The sequence below is a fragment of the Aotus nancymaae genome, unplaced genomic scaffold (assembly GCF_030222135.1).
Source record: "Aotus nancymaae isolate 86718 unplaced genomic scaffold, 86718_ANA_hifiasm-v0.15.2.pri h1tg000040l, whole genome shotgun sequence".
Classification (NCBI taxonomy): domain Eukaryota; kingdom Metazoa; phylum Chordata; class Mammalia; order Primates; family Aotidae; genus Aotus; species Aotus nancymaae.
In genome coordinates, this window is record NW_026988454.1 from 26,951,476 (window position 1) to 26,958,290 (window position 6,815).

Here is a 6,815-nt window from a genome sequence, read left to right on the forward strand (position 1 = left end):
GAATAAAACAAATATTCCCATCAGAAAGTGGGCAAATAACGTGAATAGACATTTCTCAAAAAAGATATACAAATGTCCAACAAACATGAAAAAAATGCTGAACATCACTAATTACCAGGAAAATGCAAATTAAAACCACAATGAGATACCACTTTACTCTTGCAAGAATGACCATTATTAAAAAATCAAAAAGCAACAGATTTTGGCATAAATATGGTGAAAGGGCAACTCATACACTGCTGGTGGGCATGTAAATTAGTACAACCTCAACAGCAGTATGGAGATTCCTTAAAGAATTAAAAGTAGATTGAAATGGTTTGGCTACTTCCCCACCCAAATTTCATATTGAATTGTAGCTCCCATAATTCCCTCATATTGTGGGAGGGACCCTGTGGGAGATAGTTGAATTATAGGGATGGTTTTCTCTGCACGCTTCTTCTGTAGTGAATAAGGCTCACAAGATCTGTTGTATTTATAAGGGAAAACCTCTTTTTCTTGGCACACATTCTGTTCTCTTGTCTACCGCCATGTGAGATGTGAAGTTTACATTTTGCCATGATTGTGAGGCCTCCCGAGCCATGTGGAACTGTGAGTATATTAAATTTCTGTCTTTTGTAAATTGCCCAGTCCTGGGTATGTCTTTATCAGCAGCATGAAAACAAACTAATACAGAGGTCTACCATTCAATCCAACAGTCTCACTACTATCTACCCAAAGGAAAAGAAATTATTATATGAAGAAGACATGGGCTCACATACGTTTATTGCAGCCCAATTCACAATTGCAAAGATATAGAACCAACCTAAGTGTCCATGGACTAATAAGCAGATAAAGAAAGTCTGGTATACATGCACCATGGAATACTACTCAGTCATAAAAATAAACAAAATAATGTTTTTCGCAGCAACTTGGATGGTACTAAACTCTATTACTCTAAGTGAAGTAACTCAGGAATGGAAAACCCAAATGCTGTATATTCTCACTTATAAGTAGGAGCTAAACTATGAATTCACAAAGGCATGCCAAGTGATACAATGGACTTTGGAGACTCAGAAAGGAGAGAGTGGGAGGCAAGGTAAGGGATAAAATATATATATATACAGAGAGAGACAGAGTACATCATACACTCCTGGGGTAATGGGGTGCACTAAAATCTCAGAATAGCACTTATTATCCATGTAACAAAAAGCTACTGAAATTAAAAATTGAAAGAAATTTAACCCTTTGAAGCTTATGGTCACAGGAAATTGATCTTTGAAGATTATTCTTTTACATGCTTGGGTAATCAATTATCATTTTAAATGATATTACATATTATTCTGGATAAAGTTATTCTGAGTTAAGTGGAAAAATAAGAAGAAAAGACACAATGTAAATGTCCTGTCTGGTAGAGAGGCAGCCATTCAGGATGTACATGAATGATAGCAGCTAACAAAACCCTTTGGTATTTAGATTTAATTGGCTACATTTTTAAAATTAATGTAACAATTTTGTTTGGAGATAAACACGTTTTTAATATGCTAGAAATAGCATCTTTACAGCTGTTTAAATTTATAAAGAAGAATATTCATTTTTTCTTATAAACGCTCAAGTACATTGTTTTAAAAATCATGGATAACGTAAAGCATTTTAGTGTCACTTATCTGAAGAATGAGGGCTAATCTATGAGATAGTAACAGATAAAATATTGCTGTAAAAACATACTGACAAGGAAAACATCAATTTGAGAATCCAAAGCAAAAGACAAGAAATGTTTCGAGTAGAATACTTTAAACATCACAGCATGCTTTCCTTTTTCTCTCTAAACCATAATACTTCATATGGTAAAGTAAATGCCAGTTTAAGGTTTTTTCTTTTTCATATAATAATTTAACTTAATAATGTAACTCTTTGAACTACTAATAAAATTACATGCAGTCATATATTTAGCCAGGTATACCAGACATATTTTTCCCAAGCTATTATCCTCTATAGCATACATTGATAAACATCAATAAAATCTCGATCCCAACATATATGTTATATATGTAGAACATGAATGTTAAAATTGTCTTCTGAATGTTCATTGTGGAGCATTCAGGGTAACACACCGCAGGAATTCTTCTGTGTCACTGTAGGTTAGAGTTGATGCATGAAGTATGTTAGACAGCAAGACAGAATTGTTTTCAATATAATCCTTAGGGAGTCCTTCAGAGTAGGGAAAACAATGATTTTGAAGGTTCATTTCAGTGCCAGCTGGCAGAGATCTTAAAGGTTATTCTATTTTACCCATACCACATCGTTATTTAAATGTCTCCATGTGGAAAATGTGAGAGGAGTATGTATTTAGAAACAGTGGAATTTTAAAAATGTGATTATGATAGCAAAATAAGAAAATATCAGGAAACTGTGTTAAATATCACTTTATTTGGCTGTATTGCATTAGTATTCCTGTTTTGCATATTTTGGGTCTGTTTTTAGTAACAGATTGAACATTGGATGTGAGATATTTAGCTCTATGTTAACTGGAAGCCAAAGACCTACCTGTGTATCATCTATTTCTATATTCTGCCAAATTAAGTATTTATTATATAGGAACAGTATTCTACAAGTCAAGATTCATTTGATCAGAACAAGTTCGAAGTTGAGTAAAAAGAAGTTGGACAATAGGTAATTCATGTTAAAATAAGTAATTGATTGACAATTGTCATAAGTGAAGGAATTGCCCTATAAAACTGGGATCATCTAAACTGAGTCCAGCAGGCTAATTCTAAATATACATATTTTTCAATGGAAAAATAAATAAATAAAATTAATACAATCTAAAGGTAGCATTATATAACTTAAGACTTACTTTGTGTAACTGAAGATTATATAACTTAAGATCATGCCTGTAATCCCAGCACTTTGGGAAGCCGAGGTGGGTGGATCATGAGGTCAGGAGGTTGAGACCATCCTGGCCAACATGATGAAACAAATGTCTCTACTCAAAATACAAACATTAGATGGGCATGGCGGTACGTGCCTGTAGTCCCAGCTTCTCAGGAGGCTGAGTCAGGAGAACTGCTTGAACCCAAGAGGCAGAGGTTGCAGTGAGCTGAGATTGCACTACAGCCTGGGCAGCAGAGTGAGACTCCGTCACAAAAAAAAAAAAAAAAAAAAAAATCTTACTTTTGTTTAAAATATTTGGGAGTTGAACAACATAAGTAATATATAAATATCCTATTTTTTACGAAGTCTTGATTTAGTCTTGATTTTTTTTTTCTTTTTCTAAACCATGTTTTGGTCATTCACTAGTGGAAGTCACATGAATATTCCATTGGCAAGGACAATTGCATGGATTAAAAACCTGTGCAGTCCTACAGGGCCCTGTGGTTCTACTAATGTTCTGATACCATCATTTTGAAATGAATAATAAATAATGAACAAGTAGTTGCACATATGTATTTTGCACTAGACCTTGCAAATTAAGTGCCTGCTCCTGGCTTATGGATTTGGGTGAAGATAGGAAAACATAATTTATTTTTTAAAAACACTCTATGTTATAGAAAACAGGTCATGATGGTTAGTATGATGACAAAAAAAATCGTTGCTCTTTTGAAAAGGAAGTAATTTAATCGAGATATTTTGAGAACCATTTCAATAATAATATGCAACCAAATTTCATTAAGAATATTTTAATGAAACAGGATTAGCACTAGGAATTAACTATTAGATGTATGGGGAATTTGCAGAGGTGCTTGAATGTAGCAGGACTAGTTTTCTATGACGTTTCTTTACAAATTATTATCAAATCTATTATAAATGGCTTGTGATTAGAAAAATGATTTAAATATAGATGATCTAGTATCTATCATTTTCCCTTCTAATCCACTGGCTCTCACACTTTTCTACAAGCAATGGTATGCTCAGCAGTGGTTTTAAATTTATGTATTTGATTTATTAAGCCCAGCTTCAGGCCATAGCAATCGTTTTAAACAAATACCTCTAGGTAGTCCTAAATGAGGCTCATCCATGCATCATCCTTTAAAAAATACTGATCCTGGCTATACGGCTCTGTCTCCATCCATCTGGGCTCCCATTAAAGTACCATAAACTGAGTGCCTTATAAACAAACAATATTTCTGAAGGCTGGGAAGTCCAAGATTAAGACAGACTTTGTGTGGTATGGGCCCACTTTTCAGTTAATAAAGAGCACCTTCTATCTATAGCCTCACATGTAGAAAGAACAGGGAGTCTCTCTAAGGCCTCTTTTATAAAGGCATTAATTCCACTTATGAAGGCTATGTCCCTCTGACATAATCACCTCCCCAAAGCCCACTTTCTAATACCATCATGGGGATCAGGATTTCAATGTATGAAGTTTGGGGGAACACATTTATACCACAACAATATCCAATTGGTTTGAAGCTGAAAGTGCATTTTACACTCATTAAACAACCCTAACACTAGGTTCCTTATTAATAAATTGAATGGATTTAGGTATACAATATATGTTTTTGAAGAAATAAACAATTTTAGGGAGGAGTTATGCTTTTGGTTTTATGGAAAAGTTTTCTTTAATGAGTAGAAGACCAAAAGCCCTTCAGTAGAAGAGTTGGATAGATAATGTAATGAGAAAGGTATGGTTAAATATAAAACAAATATTTAGAGAATTTATACTATCCTCTTTAATGGAATTATACCGTAAGTTTGCAATTGGCATCTTTTAAGACAAGCAGTACTGGACTGAAATAAGAACATTGTATACTTAGTAGCAGGAAGAAAATTAAGTCATACTACTAAGTATTTTTTTCATTCAGTAAAAGTAAAGCTGTGTTAATTTAATATGTAACATTGTTACTGCAAAGGTGTATTTAATATTACTTTGCATTTATGAAGAAAGAAGCATTGCTCAAAACAACATGAATGCCAAGACTGATTTGGCTTTTTATATATTAAGTGATTAACAGTTATATTTTATAATCAAATGAAACCATTATAGAACCAGAAAACACTCTCTCTTGCGTGTGTGCTTTTCTTCTCCCTTAGCATCTCATTTTAGCCAACTGAATTATTTTAAGTATCATCTTATTCAACATTTTAAATGAAAAATATGCTTTTTAATGGAGAATCTGCATTCATCATAAAGATAAAACAAAAAGTTCTTGGCAGAGGTTCTCTTCACAGAAACAGACTATTTTTGTACCGTACATTTAGCAAATTGTAAAAATGCAAAATCCAGAAATTGCATCTCAAGAATTAAAAAAAAAAAACATGTATTTAAGAGCCTGTGTTTTGTTCATCATATTGCATTTAAGTAACAAAAAATTTCAGTGATGATGTTATTATAGTTACTTTTAAAGCCAATAATTTGTAAAGATGTATTTGAAAGGGAAGTTGAGATGACAGTAAACTACAAATATAACCAAATGAAATGAGACCGACGTTGTTCACTATTTCCTTATTTGGGAAAAATGAAGGCCATGATGAAGGAAGATGATGACCTATATGAGATAGATCTTCAGATAATGTAATAAGGGGAAGAGAATATTTGATATGTATTTTTAATTTGATATCAATATTATTGACAGTATTATTACCTAAACTATAAAACACAACAGTGACTGATGTGGTTTGGCTGTGTTCCCACCCAATTCTCATCTTGAATTGTAGCTCCCATAATCCCCATGTGTCATGGGAGGGACCCAGTGGCAAGTGATTGAATCAAAAGTGCAGATTTTCTCAAGCTGTTCACATGACAGTGAATCTGATGGTTTTATGAAGAGTAGTTCACCGGCACACATTCTCTTGGCTGCTGTCATGTAAGACATGTCTTTGCTTCTCCTTTGCCTTCTGCCATGATTGTTGAGGCCTCCCCAGTCATGTGGAACTGTGAATCCATGAAACCTCTTTCTTTTATAAATGACCCAGTCTGTAGCATGTCTTTATTAGCAGTGTGAGAACAGACTAATACAGCAATGACGTAATAGAACTGAGAGTCTATATTGAATTATATTAGTCAGAATTTGGGAATAGCTTTTCAGTAGCTTGTTTTTTCAGTAGCTCGTTTCATTGCATGCAAAAAAGTCTTATCTATAATAAGATGATAAACTGGAGAAAACATAGATATTTTAATAAAAAATTATGAACACAGTCAACTGACAGCAAGTTGAATGTGAATAAAAATATTTCATATTTATTATTCTGAATAAAAATAGATTCAAAACAAGTACGTTTATAATTATGTTTTGATTCTAGTTATAGATCTAATGATAACATCAAAAACACTACTTCCATTCCTAGTAAAATTAGTAACTTGTGTTCCATGTAAATGCAGTGCTACTGTCATAAAATATAACATACTTATAAAGTAACTGCTTCGTTCTCCAGAGGCCTATCAAAACATTTACCATGCCTGATGAAATAAACATTTTAGCTGATTCTTCAGAGCTGAAGTAGCTTCAATTCTTCCTTCCTTACATGTCACATCTCTACCTACAAGAAAAGAAAACAATAGAACTCAAAGGAAACTCTTTTCCTAAAATTGTTGACACTAAATTGTTCATTGACTCATCCTCGAGGTTCTACTTGTGCTCTAATTCTCTGCAGCAGATAAGTGATTCCCTACTAGCAAGAGATAACAATAAGATTATTTTTCTTATTACAGTTATTAACTAAACTTAAGACATTATTTGGATTTCACAGATTTTGGCATTAATGTCCTTTCTGTCCAGGATCCAGTCAAAGATAACACTAGAGTGCTTTGTATAATGCATAAGTTTTGAAAGTTCTGTGGCATCTTTTCTAGCCCTTTCTCTCATTTTGGTTATTCAACTGTTATTTGTTTTCAACAA